General features: G+C 32.3%; 1 pseudogene; it reads right to left on the bottom strand.

The window, feature by feature from the left end:
- Nucleotides 1–448: 448 nt before the first annotated feature.
- Nucleotides 449–22559, bottom strand: part of LOC147080036 (uncharacterized) — a 64496-nt pseudogene continuing 42385 nt past the window's right edge.

Here is a 22559-nt window from a genome sequence, read left to right as displayed (position 1 = left end):
CCAAAAAATGTTTGAAACTCAACGGATATCCATAACTGGTAAAATTACTAGTTATCAAATTAGGCGTAGTATTTGCAGCCTACATCGCCTTAGATAGTGGTAGTCTTAGTTAAAACGACAGACCACGAGACCAAGCGCGTCAAGTATTTTCGGTGAAGAGCCGGTAACATTTTTTCAACATGTCCACACTTGCTTGTTGTCACTCTTAACAGTGAATTCGCACATGTTGCACATCCATGGCGGATTTGTATATTTATTTTATATAATACTAGCTGACCCAGCAAACGTTGTTCTGCCATATAAATAATTATTTCTAGTGAATATTTTGGTTGTTAAATAAAAAATAACGTATGTATCGTAAGTGTGTGGCGATGGGATCTATGACAGAAAGAGGAATGGAGCGCTATAGACGATGACCGCCGATAAAAACAAAAAAAACACCAACCATTCATTTTCTCAATTCAAAATGAGTAATGATGTTCATAATGAATGAATTACCTGTGACAGGATCTCGTTGTTTAATGTTTATGCAATATCCGTGTTGTCCCTTCCAGAAAATTAGTGGATATTGGAGAGCGTCATATGAACGGTGTGTGTCAGCGATGAACTCTAGATTATTGTTTCTTCTTCGAACCACGGTTTCTCGCGTCGATTTGCGGTCGCCAACCATGATTCCAGCAATGTCGTCAACAACAGGCGCATTGAATCGACGCACGTGCTCTCCAGCTGATGTTTTATCAAGATTGATGACAATAACGTGATTGTCACTATGCAATTTGTGCATGTGTGCTTTGAAGAATTTCAATAATTCATTGTGCTCATTCAATAGGGCGTCCAGTTCGCCGATGATGCGCCTGGCATTAGGCGAATTGAGATTATTGTAGCCGCAACGTGCATCCACACGATTAATGTCCTCACCGCCCATGAAGTAGATTTGTAAAAATTTATATGGTTCGTTTGGCATTGGCAGCAATGAGCCTACTTTGTGGTATACTTGGCCTTTGATTTTGAACGTAGAATAGAATTGTTGACCATTTGCCGCATTATTGTGAACTATTTCTGTTGCTCCGAACGAAGCATGAATTGAATGTGCGAATGGACTTCAGGAACAGGTTCGAATCTGGAACCGCGCCGATGAGCAAACCGTTCAATGGTTCTGGTGGTATCTCAATTTCTGGTAGTTGCACTTTTCCTGATGCGCAACACATCCCGACTGACTCATGTTTGAATTTGAGCGCATGACAATGGGGACATTCTTTGTCCATAGCACCAATCAGCACTTTCGGATGAGCGGAATATTCAATATCTGGCTCGTACTCGAATGCGGGACGAAGGAACGAAGCGAATGTAAATGCTCGATGTACTTGTTGGCGTTGTCGGTCATTTTCTCTGTGTGTGTTAACTACGAACCGGCGCGCTTGGCTCCGTTCCAATTGTCGTTGTTGATTTCGTTCAGCTCGTGCCTCTTGTGATTGAGATGCACGCAATTGCGACATGCTCACAAGCACATTTTTGTTATCTTGTTGGATTTGTTCGTCTGTTCTTTCTGCTCTACTATTTTGCATGTTTGTTGCCTTATTCGTTCGACGGCCCAAATGGCCCCCTTGCGTCTTGCTGGCATTGTGCACTGTAATACACGCACACAAAAATAGATAAATTGAAATAAATCGTACAAAATTTTGCACGCACTGCGTTGTGATATGCCGAATGAAATGTCAAAATGACGCGACGATTCTCTTGAATTCTTCTCGGACGTAGCGCCATCTGTCATTCAACAACATAAATAATTTCGTTCTGTTTGAAATACGAACGACGGTTAAATTTGTTCATACAAAAATAATAAATCACGATTAAAAAATGGGAGGGTGGAGGTAGGAGGGTAAAAATTTGGGGTTATAGGTATTTTTTGATGCCAAATAATTAAAAAAATACAAAAAAAAGTTGTCAAAAAAATAAAAGATTTTTTTTTCTGGATAGAGATACCCTAATCACCTAGCGGTATGAAATATACTTGTTGACCTATTCTCATACCTAACAAATATACATAAAAAAAAATCATAAAAATCGGTCGAGCCATTTCGGAGGAGTGCGACCACAAACATCGTGACACGAGATTTTTATATATATAGAGATATTGTACTTAAAAGTAGTACAAATTACAAATTTAAGACGTTCACAAAATGACATAAAAGACAAAGAAAATAAGTGTTATTAACATTTAAACAAGAAATAGCGTAATACGAAGAGTAAAAAAGTACACCGAGTGAGCTAAGTTAAACCTATTAAAAAAAACAACGGGCACATAAACTCACACTCACGCATGTGGAATATAGCAAAATGATTTAATATATACTTATATTTTTTTCGAAATGGACCACCTCTTTATACCATTTTTCTGTATGCGTACCTGGTGTCAACCCTAAATTGTAACCCTAACTATAGCAAAAAAATAGCGGAGCAGACTATCTAACTATAATAATAGCAAGATTATTTTGATGAGGTTTCAAACCTATACAAATATAATATAAACATACAACAATAGCGTGGAGATGAACAGTTTTAACAGAAAACTAGACATAATCGAAGGGGCATCAAGCGAGAGAAAACGATGCAGTAACGTTCATATAAGTACAGTCTAAAATTGCAACCGTAACAATTGTGACATTTGTAAAGTACCTACCAATGAATATACCCAATAGGTTAAGCAATTGGCTGATACCCATTTTTCGTAAAAACAAAAATCTTTTTATACAAACCTTCACTATGTGGACGTGTCCGGAAACTTGTACGTATGCAGTTAGCAGTATCACACATCACCGTGAAATGTTGTATGGGGAATATAATATGGCCGTATATTAAGGATCGTCAAACCTCTTTGGGTCGTTTATTCATGGCTAAATAAAACACAGTTCTTGTCGGTTTACACTTTACAGGAAGCCAGCAGTAAACAAATTTTGAAAATAGCCGATATACTGGATTAATTGTTAGGTTAGGTTTTCATTCATAAATAATTCATGAATTTTGTCAAAATCAGATATGAAAATTGAATTAATGTTCATAATGAATCTAATAAAATTGGAGACCGTATAATACCTATCGGGTCATCTCTTTCCGATAGAAAGCTCACGGCGAACTGTGCTACGGTGAAATGTTTTACGTACAATTTATTAAATTGATAAGCATTAGGATCGGCCATGGTAAAAAAAAGAAACAATGTACCTGCCTATTAATATTGTTTGTCGCTAAGTCAAAACTATTATCCTATTCTAGGTCGCGGTTAAAAAAAGGTTAGGAAACCCTAATTCAAACGCTCGCGTAGGTAAGTAAGTTGTCACATTATGAGATAATTCGAATTTATTAGTAATCGAAAATTGCCTTCCTGAGCGCTGCGAAACGTTCCGGTTTTTTGTCGATGGGCGATAGATCAATATCATCGATCAGTCATCGATAATCGGCGATGATGTGCCTCGGCCACATATTTTTAAATACAATTTATCAGTGCCCGAAGTGGCAGGCGGCGTGGCGCGGGGAGAGGATCGATAAATAATTACAGTCATTACAGCCGTGAAATTAAGCTTGCCCGAGGGCCGACGCTCACGTCATGATCTCCTCTTGCGTTGCTCTGCGATAATCGAATTCAAATTCTTACAAGTTGCCACACATCTGAGAGTGTTTCGCCGACAGTTTCCACTTAACGGCAGTTGATATTGTGTATATAACATAACGTATCAATAATATAGAAATGCGAAAACCAGTCGTAATAGATTTTTGAATGCAGTTTTGGTTTATGACTTAATGACTCGCAGACCATAACATGGAAGAAATACTAAACCTCTGGAATGTCCTCAAGTATTACACACAATTTAATACGCATCTCGTTTACATTACATTAATTTAAATTCATATTATGATACAGACGTTTTCCACACTTGAGAATCGTATCTTCTTACAGCCATACTCAGAAGATAACCCATTCACCTTATTTATGTTCCCTGGTGTACGTGAATAGTTTTTTATAACACAACAAACATATAGTTAGATACCTATATAATATTATTACATTATTTTGACGTAGTTATATATTTTTTTAAGCCGGTCCCATATGAGGTTACATACCTACTAGTTACCAACAGAGTACAGAGTTATCAACAAAGCGCGTAAAGAGGTATTATAATATGACTAAATACGCCCACTTTCACGACGCAGGCTACTGCTGCTTTAGTAAAATATTTGCAACGAGTGGGACTTGAACCCACAGGCATCACATTGCGGGTGATGTACTTTACCGTTTAAACTACCGATGCACTCGCTAATCACGACGAAACTTCCTAAAAATATGAATTAATTTCATATTCCGTTTATATTGGTAACCACCTTTGAAATTTTGATCCAAGGTATTAACAATATACGTGGTATACTAATCTTGATTCCTATATTATATCAAATGAGTAAATAATAGATAAGTACCTTTACATAAAATTTTAAAAAAAAGTAGCAAAGTATCAAAATTCAGGACGTTCACAACATGGCATTTACATTATAACAAATATTACTCTCACAAGAGAGAAGAAGAAAATAATTATAATAATAAAAAGAACATAAACAATTTTATAGAATAAATTAAAATTTCATAAACAAAATGCAAAGTAGATACATCATTGAAAATGTCTATGTCTTTAGGGAGTGCATTTATTAGTCTTGCCCCTCGCTAATGGTGCCTGATAGGCTTGACTCGAGGAAAGGAAGGCATTGTGAAGACTTGAATCGTACAAGAAGTAAAGAATATTAATGTCTTTTAAGCGTGGTGTTGCCTGTTCTGAAATAAATAAACGCCGAAGACTGATTAAAATATGTATCCAAATAGTTTTTCAGTTTTTTGACTACATAGTCTCAGTAAAGAGAATAATAAAATGGAAACGCTGATCAATAGCGCGGAAGATAAAGCGACTACAAGCTACACGAAGTTTCGACTAAGTGAAGGATGCTGTGGATCTTTCAATACTTTCAGCCATGCGCAAGGCAGAATGCAGGGATCCCCGGAAAGATACATCTAGAACATTTAAAATGAGTTACAACCGTCAAAAGTGAGGGTTATGAACATGAAGAAGCTAATTATTTAACAAACCAAAAAAGTTATATATAAAAATTGTCTAATACACAGGTGGGATATTCGTTATTCTGTGCACGTCTCCATCAACATTTCGTTGAAGAGCAATCAAAACGCATAATGTCCTGCTCGTACACGATATTACGTGTGACAATAATAACATTAGGATGAGACCAAAATTGGAACGTGTGCGGCCGACCACTCGTCACAGGTCATCATATTAATGGCTTCAGCTCAAATCTTCTCTTGACAGTGCATTGCAGTGGCGGGCTTCAATACTTACAACTGGGCGTCCCGCAATCGAATAAAATCGAAAATAAATAGACAGTCGTGAATTATATGTAATTTTGTAATATATATTTAATATTATTATTTATATCTATTTAAGTCATTATATTATTATTAAATACTTCGTGAGAATTTAAATATACACATGTAAATAATAATTTAATTGTGCAGGACTTGTTAAGACATTTTAAGTCCCGCATATTATCTCGCTTTACAAAACACTTGTAAAGCCAGTGCTCACCTACGCATCGGAAACCTGGACATTAACTCTGCGAAATGAACGAGCCTTGAACAACTTTGAAAGAAAAATTCTCCGCTGTATATATGGACAGATCAGGGACGGCACCAATTGGAGGAGAAGATATTATGCTGAGCTCTACGGGCTGTACGAATATTGCAGCGCAGTTCAATCAATTAAGATTGGGAGACTGATATAATTAATAAAAGTGAAAAAGGTATTATAAATATTTGTTTTTTATTAAATTAAATTAATAAAACAATGCATATCCACCATGAACGACAGTGATTATATTTGGCAATGATAATAATTGTCTAAAATAAAAGAAAACACACGTATGAAACTCATGATATCAAAGGGTTTCGAGACACTATTTTCATAACAAAACAATTTATATTACATGATATAGGTATATCCAGCAAATATCAGGTATTTTTAATGTTTGTTTATGCATTCAATATTCAGAGGATTTTTTTATAAGCAAACGGAAAAAAAACATTAAAAGTTTCTGTCGAAATATAGAAGAAATAAAAGCCGTAATCATCTGTATTTTATACTCTCTGTATTATAATAAAAAGTTAACAATTGAATTTTTTGTTTTTATGTTTTTTTTTATTCATTTCGAAATTAAGTCGATCGATAACACATAATTTATTAAAATATTCTGGGACTATTTGCTATTGGGTTTAGAAATGGACTATTATAGTCACAAGGCCCATCCCGTTTTCGCCAGTGACCCTAGTGTCGCAAAGATGTCGGGTGTTAATTTTCAGCATTTTTTTATTTTTCAAAGATAATAAATGTAGTAAAAATCCAAAACCCGCCAAATGAATATAATATTGTATAGTGTGATACTACTGCCAAGATCGTGATAACCAACTCATTATAATTCATCATATATTATAATATTATTTATGAAATGTGCTAAGTACTTTGTATTGATCGTGGCACACTTCGCTTGTCATATTAAATTTAGACGAAATCGTAATCGATCCAGCAAGATTGATAGCCGCACGTTTACCGAGAAAAATTCTTTTGTATAAGTTATATATTTTGTAAAGTGACTCGTAAATACTATGATATGAATAATAATATCTTTCTGTGTAAGATTTAATCTCAATAAAATAAATATTACATATTATTAATATAATATATTACTGAGTTCTTTGAAAAATTGGAACAACGAATGCATTATTAATCGAATTAATCTGTTGCACCCAACGTTCCCTCTAATTTTTCTATTGTCAACACATCTGAGAAGTGGCGTTACTAGGCTTGCAACACACACATAAAAATTTTCACTGAAACTTATATTTTTAAGGTATTTATTAATTTCAGTGATTTTATATAATAATAACACTAACAACGATAATTTTTGAAGTAAATGAAAAAACTAAAGACCTTCGCCTTTCGAGAAATGAGTCGAAGAATTGTACATGTGGTGGTTTCGTGCATTCGATCAAAACTGAAATCTGGCAAAGGAAACTTTCTTTTACGATATATTTATGTGACGACTGTGCGGGGGATAAAAACATGTGTGCGGACACATTTTGGTAGGTGTGCGCGCGCACACGCGCACACCTTGCAGGGAACATTGGTTGCACCCATTCTGTTTTTGTTATTAATAAGAGACGACTGTGAATATTATGTACTAGAAATAAATGGTTATACACTAAAGTTTAGTTTCAAGACACCTTAAAAACGTAAGTTTTGAGAAAGTGAACTAAAAAAAATCGTTCAAAATCAGATTTAAGAACTTTTTAAAATTTCTCCGAGTTCTCAATCGATGTGTTCATATCAAAATCAGAAGTAGTTTGTTTTGTGTTATTTAGGCACAAATTGTTTTGTGTAGATATATTCCGTTTTATGAAATTGCGATATATGTCAGTTTATAAAAAAAAATATGATCATGCATCAGTGCATTGAATAAAAATGGTCTGATGTGAATCTGTAGGTACCTACTAGAGATTATGCACTAAACCAGTGCTTCACAAATTTTATAGTTTCACACCTTAAAAACGTGAGTTTCGAGCAGTCAACTAAAAAAATCCGTTCAAAATCAGATTCGATAATTATCAGAATCAGAAGAAGTTTTTTTTTTGCTTTAATTTAGGCACAAATTGTTTTGTGCATATTCCGTTTTACGAAATTGCGATTTTTGTGGGTTTATAAAAGAAAATTATCATCATGCATCAGTGCATTGAATAAAAATGGTCTGATGTGAATCTGTACTAGAGATTATACACTGAACCAGTGGTTCTTAAGCTTTATATTTCCACGACACCTTAAAAACATGAGGTTTGAGTAGTCAACTAAAAAAAACGTTCAAAATTAGATTTGATATCAGAATCAGAAGTAGTTTTATTCTTTATTAATTTAGACATACATTGTTTTATATTATATACCTATTCCGATTAACGAAATTGAGATGTTTGTGTGTTTATAAAATAAAATTATGGTCATGCATCAGTGCATTGAATAAAAACGGCCTGATTTTTTTTCGACCAGCTTATGGCAATTCAAGCAGTTAGGCAAGGTATCTCTGGATGTCTAATTAACCACTAAATGTATGTACCTACAATACAATTATCAACAGTATTGCAGTACCTATTGATTTATTATTTCATTAGAAAGTAATGAAATAATAAGATTTTATGATACTAAAAAATATTAAATTTAACATAATATTTATTCAAATATGCAAGTTTATTTTGTTACTTAATAGCTTTTCATATAGGCCACAAAAATACATTCTACAATAATATAAAATCAATGTACGTACATTCCTACGTATTTTGTATATATTATAATGCATTCATGCATTGCTTACTATAAAGTTAACGTTGAAGTCTTCAACCCGAATTAAAAGATTTCATGAATATATTTTTGGTTAATGTCTCATTATTCGCGTATGAAAAAAATCGACACCTGTGTCTTTTTTTAAAATATGCGTTTGCCATAAATCATGAGGTTCGATGTCCTCAGATAAATTAAATTTTATAATTGAGAGTTGAGACAACCGTCTAGTATTTCTAAACAATATATTATAATTTTAAGTAGGTATATGTAGAAATAGAAATAACAGAGGACTGTCTGGCTCTATAAAATATTTGATTTTTTTTTCATATCCATTGTAGGTAGGTATAGACTTTATCAGTAGTAATAAACAAGAGCAGTGGCGGAGATTCAGGACCACACACAAAAAAATAAAATAAAATAAGACCCCCTTATGAGAAGCAAAAAATATGTAATTAATTTGAACAACAATGAAATAATAAATGTGAAATAATTCGAAGATGGTAGGTTGCAATATCTTCATTGTGCTACGTCATCGATTTGGAAGGAGTGTAGTGCAATTAGAGATATCTAGCGACATAATACGTATACTACAATTTATATACGTTCGTGTCTACATAAATATCATAAAAACTTTAAAATTTTTAGATAAACACAAAAAAATGTTTTAAAAATTTACGTTTGTTAGACACGTTCATCTTATTGTCACTTATTTTTCTATCATTAACATTTAGTTTGATAAGCTTTGTGAAACATTCATAATTGTTTAACTGTTTAACCAAAAGATGTCGATTTTTCCAGAAAATCAGAAGATATTATTTAACTTGAAAATATTTTTCAAGTCAGAATTTTGACGATACTTAAAACCTAAAAATAAATATCAACGTTAAATGTAATTGAGGCTACTAGTTTCAAAGTCGGTAACTTCCGTTTTTACTTATTTGATATTTTTCTTGATTCTGATTGTTTATATTTATATTCATAAAATATCAAATCCAGGTTTTTTTGTGAGTTAAATAGTATTAAACCGGATGTTTGTTGCAAAGTCATCAGTCGCCATTTTTTTTTTAATATTTTACGACTAGCTTTCAAAACATGATTTTTATCAATTTTAATGATATTGGACATTTTTTTCGCAATTCACTTTTTCTAATTATTTACTGATATGTTAAGAAAAAGAAAATAATCGATTTGCAGTCATAAATAAAGAAAGATCATTATCAAATAAATTCAGTTTTGAGATAAAGTGAAAAAACTGAATAACTTGTTAAGATATTATTTATTAAACTGAAATTTTACATGTCAATTTATTATTAATTACAATAACAATTCGCTCTAGTTAAATGTATAGTTTTGGGAAGAAAAAAATACATAAATATTAATATTATTTGTCAAATGTGTGTTTTTCTTTTGAGTTTCAATGTTTTCTTTCTAAGAACAGTGTTTGGACAATGATTTTTAATAATTTTTTCTAAGTATGTATGCAATCTAATAATTTACAAATCTTTCCACAAGATGGCATCATTAACGCATTTTGCGATTTTTCTGGACAATGATCTTTGTTTCCGCTTACCCGGCTTACCCTTCAAATGTGTTTGACAGTTTTTTTGCGACTATCTCAAAATGGTGGAATATGGAGGTTACCTACTTTGAAACTAACAGTCTCAATAAATAAACAAAAAACAAAGATTAACATGTTAATCGAACGTACAATTTTAATGTATTTCAATCAAAGTATGTAATCAAAGTATATATTAGAATTTAAAAAAAAATATGTATTGATTTAATACAATTATTAAATTGTATCTTTCGTACTTAGTTTAGCACTGCGTCACAATACCACTATTTTTGTGTTTGGATATAAATATTTTATAATTTTCATTTCCGATACAAAGTTCTATTAATTTATTTAATTTTTAACTAAAAATAAATAAAAACAAATTGTGTCAGATAATAGAAAAGATAACTAGTATTTATCTTATTTTTATTTGTAATCAATATTATGACTACACTCGATAAAGGAAGCAAAAGATAATTTATTTAGATTACCTAGTAGATACGTATACGTTTCACACTATGATTATATTGGTTAAATTATCGACTTATAAGGAATGTAAACATTATGTCACGATGAATATCGGCGAAACTTATTATTAGTATTGTTACTAATAGTAGCATGACATCGGGTTCCCTCGAAACCAGCTCATGCATTTGAATAAGTCGTGAAATAGCTACCAACTATTAATTATTTAAGATACGATCATCAATAGGAGATTTTTTTCACGATTATAATATTTTTTTAATGCCACAATGCCATTTCGATGACAGACTACGTATATATCGTACGTATAATTTAATTATTATCTACACATAACAGTACTACCTAACAAAAAAATATAGGTTATTTGCTGGATGTACCTAAGTACCAAAATCAAGTAAGTGCAAAAGTTGTACACATTAAGAGAAATAATTGATAGAAATGAGTGAGTGGATAGAAAACTCGCCTAATAAGTGAAATTATGCGTGTTCAACTCGTATTCGGTTTCGTTTCGCAGATTTTTCTAGGATTTATCTAATATGACTGCCCTAAAAATTTAAGCTATAGTGGGTCCAATTTTTAGGGGTTACATGTAAATTGTACACAAAACATTTCACCGTGGCACAGTTCGATGTGAGCTTTCTTATCAGAAAGAGATGACCGTATACTATACCTACGCCATACGGTCTCCAATTTTGTTACATTCAATAATGAACATTAATTCAATTTTTGTGTCCAAGTAAAAAATGCAGATACTAACTTTAAAAATGCATTATGAATTTTTATAACTAAAAAGGTCCACCATCCCTGATCTAGACTATAGTGATCACTATCTAGTATCTCCATGCCCCACATAGATTGAGATCATGATTTTATTTTTATTGAGTTTTTTTAGATATGTTAATTGTGCATTGGTAGGTACTTATCATAAAATTAAAAAATGTAGTTCAGTAACAAAATATGGATTAACTCATTTCCATCTTTAAAATAATTAAAAAATCTATTGCATCACTATATATTCACTACAATTAATAAAAGTGTTCTAATAATATATAATTACAAGATAAAAAGAACTTTTTATATACAACGTTTTTATATTTTCTGTTGAATCATATAAACTTGACTTGACTAGCTTAAACGATCAAAAAATTTTGTACTTGATAGAAATACTGTATATTCATTTCATATTGATTTCCATAGTAACGCATGTATATATTATTTAATAATTTAGTTGCTAGGACCCCCTAGCAACCAATATTGGTATCGAAATAACTTTTCATACAAAACAGCATTAACTAAAAATTAATTCAATTCTACTTAAAACTGGCTAAAAGTATTTAAAAAATGCATTGGCACCGTGTTCTGATATATTCTAAAAGTTTCAATTGGCTAGCTAGTCGGGAAATTAGTTAAAAATCGATTGCAAGATTTGTACCGGACTAACAACCACCGGATAAATAAGAATACGACCTATGAAAAAGGTTGTAATAATTAATAATTTTATTATCAAACGTGTACCAAAAATCTGTGTTAGAATTTTTTATAATATTGTCGTTTAAGGTAAATATAACTAGTTAAATTAAATAGATAGGTGACATTTTCGTTAAAAATGATATTAAAATTTACCTGTTACAAGTATGATGTAAATATAACGCGTTTCTAATTTTAATTTTCGATTATACCAACAACAAAAATATTAAAAATCTGACGGTAAATTATTTATAAAAAAAGTATATTTTTATTAATAATTAAGTACGCTTTCTATTATTATTTAATTCGTGTGACTAATAATAATATATTGATATAATGTGGAAACAAGTTATTTACAATCAGCATTGCGTTGACTACGAATATTGCATTATTATTTTGCTGTTGTTTTTTTATTATTAAAATATATAAAATATTACACCTTCGTGACAAAATGCTGCTTAGGTATAAAATTAATAATTTATAGATGCGTCTTTATTTATTGACACACGCGTCGTTTACCGGCTACTACGATGACAAATAATATAATATACACAAATGACATTTTTTATTTCAATGGCGCATGATGTAAAAGTAAAAAAATAAATGTAAATAACGTTAATTGCCCCTTTTGTGTGATATAACTTATATGATATAATATCTTGTTAGAGATAATTTTAGTTTATAATGCCATTCGGTAGTAGGTGGTAATCCAAACAAGACGATTAAAACAGTCATTAAAATTGTAGATTTAGGAACCAGATTTTGAACATTGTCATATGAATGTATCTCAAGTGGTTAACTAAATTTTAAAACTGTATAAAATATTTAAAAAAATAAATAGTAGATAATTTATGAACGTGATTTTAGTATTCTAAAATTTATTATCAATTTTATATTTTATTAATACAACAGGAATAAATGTATTTTTTAATTGAAGCTGAAAGAACGTAACGGCCATTATAGTAAAATTATGGCGTTAGCTAATAAATAGATATTAGGATGTTAAAATAATATGTACCTACCTACCGAATGAGAAGTTGAACAAAAACCGTGAAACTGACAAGATCGCAATGTCTAATGATTAAACAAACTACATATCAGTTCGTCAGTGACTCAGGGGCAGGTAGATCATGCGTTGCTTAAGTTTTTAGAATAGATTTTGGGAAGACGATACTTTTTTGCATGCGGCTCTGTTGGCAGCTTCTCGCTTTCAATTTCAGTGGATATGTGGATTAGATTTTCATTGCAGTTATCTATTAAAATAATACAAATTAGCGGGGAAAGAATTCCTGCCCACGATGGCCGCGCGGATTAAGCGTCGGCCTATAGCGTCGCAGGTCCCAGGTTCGAATTCTGGGTCTGGCTAGTACACATATTGTTTTTCAATTTGAGTATTATATTGTGTAATATTTTTGCTATCCGTATGATTTGCTGCATTATTCTTGTTATATATACACTAGAATCATATTTATTTTTATAATTTCCCTGTGCTCTTCTCTCCCTGGCACTTTGCATTAAAAAGTAACTTCTTTCAATTCAGTCAGAGCTCACTTTGAGCGTAGCAACCTTAGTCTTGGGTATCTTCTCCTAAGGCATTCCCGGCCTAAAACTGAACTAGATGCTTCACATCGCCAATGTAGGGCTACGTGATACGCTCGATTAAGACCGAGTGTGGTGCATGGCGATTTTCGGTTTGGAGGGATTAACTTCAATGTGTATTATTCAGAGTATGGACCTAATATGTTGAGCAAGTGGCTGACATCCATTTCTCGTAAAAACAAAATCTGTTATTACAAACCTCCATTCTGTGGAGGCCCTTATCTTATTAGGATCGTATATGGTCCACATAGAATTTACATAAACATTGAGAGAGAAGCTTGGGTGGGTGAAGCTATTTGAGACTGAAAGGGGTAGCACTGCAGTTCGCATAGTTTCACACTTATTAGCACTCTTATCATATTAAGTTGACAAAATACCAATAATACCTAAGTTTATAATGTAAGTACCATTTCATGTAATTAAACTAAAAATATGTATGGGTGATAGGGAGGTAAATCAAACCTTAGACCTCCCATGGAGCTTTTTTCTTTTCTTCTCCGATTCGCGATAAATTTTCCAATTAATTAATCCCACAAAATAAAAATATAAATGGCCAGTAATAAGCAGTCAGGTACGTTAATTAATAATTACTATTGAAGTATGGGATACACCCACAAAATTGATCAGTACAATACGTGGGTATGAATATTTACATGTTCTAACTAAAACTTTGAAGATATTTATAAGATTTTGCTCATATACGGTTAATTCTCTTAGAGTTCCATAAACTATTTCTATTTTTAAATTAATTATTGTGTGCTTAACTGATAGCCAAAATTATCGCACTTTGATAAGCATTTATGTAAAATATACTAGATAATTTCGTCGTAATTATATAGGATAGCCGTAGTTTAAAGCACATTAACGCGGATCCAGTGGTAACAGGTTCAAGTCCCGACGGGAGTCGTATTTATTCAAAAAATATTTTTCTATATACCATATATTATATTATGTGAGGTGTTATCAAATTATATGTGATAGTATAGTTAACAGATTAATAAATATAATTCCGATAGGCTACCTCAATACACTACATTTTGACGCAAGGCTTTGAATGTGTGACTGTCCTACGATAATGAACCACACATTATAGACGTGCAATAGTGTGTATTGCAACTTTGAAATACACCAATAATGAATGAGCGCCAGTGGATAAACAGAGAGCAGTTGTCAGAACGGAGGACAAGCGTATTCTTGACACGTGTTTAAGTTTATCCCATATTCTTCCACACCCAAAATCGGTTGCCTCTTACTCCATACCCGTTAGATATTTCAGTTCCCATTATTTCTGAGTTTTCCTGGTTTACCCATTAGGGTTAAGCGAAATAATCTGAATCTTTATAAATCCTGGCTTAGTATATCATAGTATAATATACTTAGTTTAAAATATACATAGTATATTATATCATAAAGAATATGATATTATAAATATCATCAGTAGAAACACTTTCAAATATTTATTGGTTTATTCGGACGTAAATCACAATCTATACGGTTTAGTGGAATATGTTATGTCCAATAAATTGTAAAGCTGTTTATTGAAAAATGATTATATATATACCTTGATCAATGCTTTAAAACACACCATAGCACAATAAGAAAATTATTGTTCACGATTTTGTATAAACATAACTACAAAACCAGCAATAAAAATAATAAGTGGTAGGTAATAACTATAGAAATTATCTACTACCTCTTGGGACTCGGCTTGGCGAGTCGACCAGCTAAGTGAGATAAACACACATACAAAATTTGCTCTAAAAAAAGTCGCATGCGGCGTTATTTCATTTCGACAATATGTTTTTTATGTAATATGTGATATGATGATTGATACTATACTTAATAATTTACGTTTAGAAATTGAAAATTATAATTGCCCACGATGGCTGCGTCGCTTAAACGTCGGCCTATAATGCCGTTGTCCCCAGGTTCGAATCCTGGGTCTGATAAATACATACTTACACATATTGTTTTTCAATTTGTGTATGAGTCAGAGTATGGACTTATTAGGTTGAGCAAGTGGCTAAAATCCATTTCTCGGAAAAACAGAAATTTGTTAATACAAATTATTAGGATCGGACATGGTCAAAAAAATAAAATAAAATGGGAAACGGTATTGAAGAGCATCACTGCCCTTAACCTTGACGATAGATAGGGAGGCCCGCCAAAGATCTTTGACTGGGGGCCTGCTTCAGGATGTATGAGTCATGATATATATTTTAATTAGATATTCAGAAAGCTAAATACAAAGAAAAGGAAGATTGATATAAATACTTGTAGGTATAAAATTTGTAATATATATATATTAAGAAAAATAAATTTAATGTTAAAACAACATACCTATTAGCATAATTATTATGGCAACATCGCCAGGCAGAATATTGATGTAACGGTAACGGAAAACGTATCCAACAGTAATTTCGTAAGTCCAACAAGAATAAAAAGTTTAAAAGGGACATTTGCACAGAGTGTTAACAACCATTCCTCGTAAGAATTCTATTGATATAACTTACACTCTGCAGACCTATATGCTAAGTTTAAGCCTAAGGGGTGTGGCTTACATTATAATTTTTTTTTTTTAAATGATAATGTTTCTGAGTAATAACATGTCAAGATTAACTTTTAAAACCATAAAAAAATGTTTTGGAATAGAACATTATCTTCGAGATTCAAACGAGTGAACTCAGGCATTAAGAAAACGTTTAAAATATTGTAAATTGTTTTTATATAGTATTCATTAATTATTATTGTTTATGCACATATTATGCATTTTAGTCTTATAACCTAAATGATAATATACATTATTTTAACTTTGTCAGAATATGTACAGATAATAAGGTCGGTGTGGAATCCAGGATACATAACCCTAGACTGTATACTTTATGAATCAATAAAAAAAAAATACAATTTTTATGTAAAAACCTGTGTTTTCTATCAAAATTACTTCTTGCGTAAATTTTGGGACTTCCTATATAATATATTATTATAGTCGTATACTGGACTCCTCTTTTATTTGAAATAGACACAATATTAATGATGACTAGAAAATATTATACAAATGCAGGGTATCTAAAAAGTAGATAGATACATAAAGAATTAATGATTTTTAATGTTTTCACAAGGAAAATATATCTATATAATAATTACAAGATAAAAAGAACTTTTTATATACAACGTTTTGAAATTTTCTGTTTAATTATTATGCTCAATATGCTCAAACTTGTACTTGATATGAAGTAAATAAAAAGCAAATAAACAAAAATATAGAATACTGAAATGTCATTTTGATTTCCGTAGTAACGCACGTACCTATATATTAATAATTTAGTTGCTAGAACCACCCCCTTAATCTTTTACTTTTTACGGATTTTTCTGAAATAACTTTCCATACAAAACAGAATTAACTGAAAATGAATTCAATTCTGCTTACAGATGGCTAAGAGTATTAAAAGAATGCATTGTCATCGTGTTCTGATGTATTCGAAAAGTTTCCAATGTCTAGCTAGTCGGGAAGTTAGTTAAAAATCGATTGCAAGATTTGTACTGGACAAACAACTACCAGACAAACAAGAATACAAGCTAATAAAAACGTTGTAAAATACACCAAGTTGTTAAGTCAAAATGACGTGACAATATACAACTGTGCATGTGAGCAATTTGAAAAAAATAATTTCATTGGTTTCGCCAAATATTTTTTTACTAATTTCCCTAAATAAAACACGTCATGGTTTAACTCTTACTGACGATCTTCTAGGACACCGAAGATTAAATTATAAACACAACTCATAAATAAATCATTATCGCCATTGTTTTTGGCTCAGAAGCTTTGTTATTTTCATTTAGTATCTACCTACTACATGCAAAGACATAGCAACCGGATTTTTTTCGGTACATATCGAAAAAAATCACACTATATGATAATGATTACCTAATGATAGTTTTCCAGCAGCGGTCATGTTTTTCCGGTCGGTATCATCCGCGTTTTGCGGCTGGTGTATGTCGACCCTATGCAAAATGATAAACTATCGCGTATTCTTATCACGTAATGCATGAAATATTATAAATATGCATAGCATACGAATCTCTCTATAAGCGAGATGTAAGAACATTTGCGGCGACGCCCATTGTGACATTAAAAAAGAACGACTTAACCAAAGCAACACTGACAAAAGCCTCGCGACGTTATATAAATCAGGTTTTATTATAAAGTACCTATGCACTTATCGAAAACAACAAAAAATAAAAATCAACGAATCCGAGCACGTTTCGATACTGCTATGCTGTGTGGTTTATGATTTGGAGTCCATGCAAAGTGCTGATTGTGTGGCGATTGAAATAACATGCGCATACTTGGAATCACGAAATACAATATAATTTAACCTAAAATTCACGGTCTGATCAAGGTCTCCACAGCCCTTTGTAAAATCACCCTGAACCCAAACACCGCACCCAACATCATCAATCGTTAGAGCGGAATCAAAAGCGGGTTGTCCAAAAATAAAGATCAATAGGAATAATATTCGACCCCCCTCTCGCCTTTAGACCCGGAAAACGCATAAATACACAAAAGACGCTACCATATACACTCAGCCAAAATCACAGGCCACGGAGCACTAAGAGCCTTTCTAAAAAGATTTAAATAATTGAGGGACGACGATCGCAGTTTATGTGACGGCAATTAATACCTCTCAAACAGAATAGCATAACATTAACGACTACCTTTGTGTAGACATGATAATTAAAATATTGACTCTTAAATTAAATACTAAACAACAAAATAACATATAAACACTACATACAATATAATACTGACTATAGGTGGGAAAACTGGTCGATTTTGAAGACTAAGTATACTTACTGCCAGTATAAAAAAATACTTAGTATCGAAACTTGTTCCAACATACTTACTAGTGAGTAGTAGTAGAATATTATAGAGCGTTTGGTGTGCGTATGCGACATAAGTCTCATACTCAACTGGAACTAAAACTAAGTCCATATTAGTATTTAAAATATCGGATTCAATAGAATCGCTAAAAATACACTGAGCTTGGCTTTTCAAAATATCCCATATATTATAACATTTTAAACACATTTTAAATTTATGAGTCTTTTTATGTTGTTATAATATTCTTGTTCACATAAAATGAAGGACAATGATTTTTTTTAATTTTAAACATGTTTTGAGTGGTCATAACAAGCCTGTGCTGCTACAGATAATTTATGACCTATTATTCATACATTAGATTATGTCATTCGCCTGCATAGACTAATAAATTAAAATATACTTGTATTCAAGTGCTATCTCGCTCGCGCGCATTGAATGTCAATAGTATTGAAAGTCTACCAACTGGTGACGAACTCGCGATGATATTATCATCACAAGTTTATTGGGCCACGCGTACTGAGTATGGGTAGTTTCATCCGATACTTTGAGTACACAAACTGGTGACAGTATTTTCAACTCACCTCTAATACTGACCATAAAAAATTAAGCAACATAACATACTATTCGCTACAGGTTAAATATTGACTAGGGTATCTTTAAATAGGGTAGCTACCATCTTTATATTGAAGCAAGTTAATGGAAATATACCTACTACTTATTTTTTTATGGTAATTAGTTTATAAAGTTTTCTAAGTTATGTATTTCAACGTGATTTTACTTCAACATCAATGATCGTAACAAATATTAGCATTACAGAAAATTCTATATTATATACCTATGTTTGCAAAGCCCATGACATTTTAATATACCGTGTTTGGAGTTAATTACTAAGTACAAATCACGTCCATGCTAAGCCGCTAATTAAACATTCGATATTAATTACAAGTTATATTAACCCTTACTTTTAATATGCATGGAGAATGCATACATAAATAAATACATTGTGGGCCGCATTAATAAATGCAATCCGTATACTGAATATATTTTACTTATGTATGAATCAGCGGTTCTCAAACTGAGGTCCGCGGTGAAGCGGTTTCGGTAGGACCGCGAGAAACGAACGCATATTAAATGTACAGGTACTATTTATAATTATAGCATGTAACATTTCTTGGGTTCTAGAGGGACATACGAGAATTTGAAAAATACCATCGTTTTATCAATAACCCATTTGTACTCTCCATTATTGACCTACCTTCGGAGGACAATTTAATTCAGGAACAGTTTATTGATTTGATAAATGATGGGGGTGCAAAACATGTTTTCCGTAAAACATGTTGTAGTGATTTTTGGATTGAAATGGGACAGTCCTATCCTGATGTTGCAAAGATGGCTCTAAGAGAGCTGATTCCATTCGCAACCATCTATGAGTGAGACGGCTTTTTCCACACTATCAAGACAAAATCTCGAAATAGATTATACGCGATAAATAATGTAATGAGAATTGCACTTGCCAAAACAAAGCCAAACATAGAAGAACTGGTTCAGGCAAAGCAGATGCATCCATCCCATTAAAATTTTTATTTAAATTTAATGACTACATACATATTATGTAATATTTTCTGAATACATAATTGTTTGTAAAAAAATGTTTTGTTCACAAAAGCATATAAAGCAGTACCGCGCCGTAAGTATGTGGCACTCTTGTGCAAAGTATTTGGCACCCCCAAGATCGTTAAAATAATGTAGATTTTCTTTTTTTATTAAAGGGGTCCGCGAGCCATCGATTTTTTTTTAAAAGGTAGGAAAAGGCCGTGTAGGAAATTTTAAAAAGTTTGAGAACCGCTGGTATGAATCAATGTTGCTAATACACACTTTTGATTAAGGCGATACATCAGTGAAACGGCAAATACTTTTGAACAGTATGTGGAACGAAATTTCGCAGTACTCGCCAATCGGAGACCGACCGTCGAGGTAACTGCACGTCCGTTTGTTTCGTGATGGCGACGGGGGTATTAATTCTTAAATTGACTAAAAACGTTACCCATTTACTTTAAAAAGAAAACATGTCAATGAATAAATTATTATTGTTAGTAATAGAACATTAAATGGACGCATGTTGGATTTATATGACATATTATATTTCGGTCGGCATGCGTCATTTGCACCCGCGACCCACAATCCGCGCATCGCCTAGACACGATCTTTTTAGACCATGCCTCAACTGAGGTATAGCCTTAATATTGAAGTTTTGAATAATTTTATTTTAGCGCGAAATTATTTAAAAATACGAAATACACGGAATACCCTCAATTTTACCTCGCAGAACTCGGGAGCTACGTGGTATACCATTTTGTAAACGCTGCTGTGGAGCATCAGACTACCCTTAACCTTATCGCTAGGGAGGCCTCTGCCAAAGATCTTGGGATCTGGGGACCGTGACGTTACCTATCATGTTGGTTGGTGTATTACGATCTCATCAGAGCCTGATAATTAATATCAAATAAAATTAATGTTCTTGTATTTTTTTCACGAACAACGCATATTTTTTGTCTCAATGCTATAAGACCTTCTCCTTCCGGTTCACGGTAAACTGTGCTACGGTGAAATGTAATACTTGTGACGGATATAGGGGCTGGAGATATTTCCTGAAGGTGGCCAAGACCCGCATTGCTATGTTATGCTGATGATGATAACAATTCCACTCGCTCGCCACGTGTAAATGGCGGTTTTTATAGTTATAGTTTAGCTATGTTAAAATAATAATATATTTTATGAAACAGCAAATTATTATTATTAATATTATCATCAGGTTGGTAGGTACTAGATTTTCTCGCGTGTGGTAAAGCCTCAAAAAGCGCGATGCGTAGATTCTGTTTCGCGAAATGATTCCGGTGGGTGGTTGTTTTAAAACCCTATATTAAAATGTAATTATTTTTGTTTATAAAAAATGTAGTTCACCTAATTATATTTGCGTGATATTTTGCTGTGTCAATAAATCAAGGGTAAGTATTTTGCGTGACAATATTTTTTTTTATTATGTCGGTTGTAAATATTTCTTTGGTCATTAATACGTCAAATTTCTGATGAAAATTTTTATTGTTGCATTTAGAAAATTCGTCTCTTGGAAAGTAGGTACCTACTGCCCTCACTCTGTTCCGTAACATATGTTTCAAAACTATAAAGTCACTTTCTGGATTAGATGTAGGCACTATGAATACTATGGTTAAAACATTACACACATTTGTAGAGTATAACCATTGATATATGTATAAATACAGACATTCGAGAATAATATTTTATAATATATCTATCAATTTGAATGGATTGCCGTTTAATTAAATCTCACCCCACTGGCTAAAGCATTCATATGACAAATGAAAGATATGGTTGAGCTTGGCTCAAGAGTTTTTGTGATCTTTCAAATACGCTTGTTTCAGAAAATTGCCTATACTGCACATAAATAAGTAGTTTAATAATAATCTCGACCAATCTTGTCTGCTTTGATGACCATTATCAACTGAACTTTTTAACTGATTACCTACTAGCATATTCGACAATATAATCCATCCATTTACAAAGCACAAATGTTTATTAGATTTACTTTCAGCATCATTTAAACTACAACGTGTCCGTTAGTCTAATTTAAATTGTATCTTTAAATTTTATGTTAGGTATATGTACACAAAAGCATCTCACAATATTATATTAAGCTTTTGGGGTATAAGGGCGTAAGTGACAATCTGCAACTTTATATGAGAAAATTTAGATTTTTTTTTGTTGGATTCGTTACATATTATTTTTCACTAAATATTCTACCAATAACATGCAGTCGAGACCAAATTGGAACAATTTCTATTTTGGGTACGATTCACCTGACAATAGTTGCGAAGATTGGCGAGAACGTACGAAAATATCCGATTAACCTTAAGCTTCCGGGTATGGGCATACGTGGCGTGTCTTGCCTTGCGTTTGTTGGCTGACTTTATTTAGTATTTTAACAGGCAGTTATAATAATATGTGAGTAAATACAATCAGCAACGTGTTACTTCCTTAATAATGTGATCTCCAATAGCAACAACATAAATGAGGGAAGACTGTTTAGTATTGACACCAAGCTGAATATTTGTATTTTTGG

This window comes from Rhyacophila brunnea, unplaced genomic scaffold, assembly GCF_057557595.1.
Source record: "Rhyacophila brunnea isolate RB1 unplaced genomic scaffold, BYU_Rbru_1.0 scaffold_1, whole genome shotgun sequence".
NCBI classification, from domain to species: Eukaryota; Metazoa; Arthropoda; class Insecta; order Trichoptera; family Rhyacophilidae; genus Rhyacophila; species Rhyacophila brunnea.
Note: the sequence above shows the minus strand (reverse complement) of the source record. Positions and strands in the feature narration are given on the sequence as shown.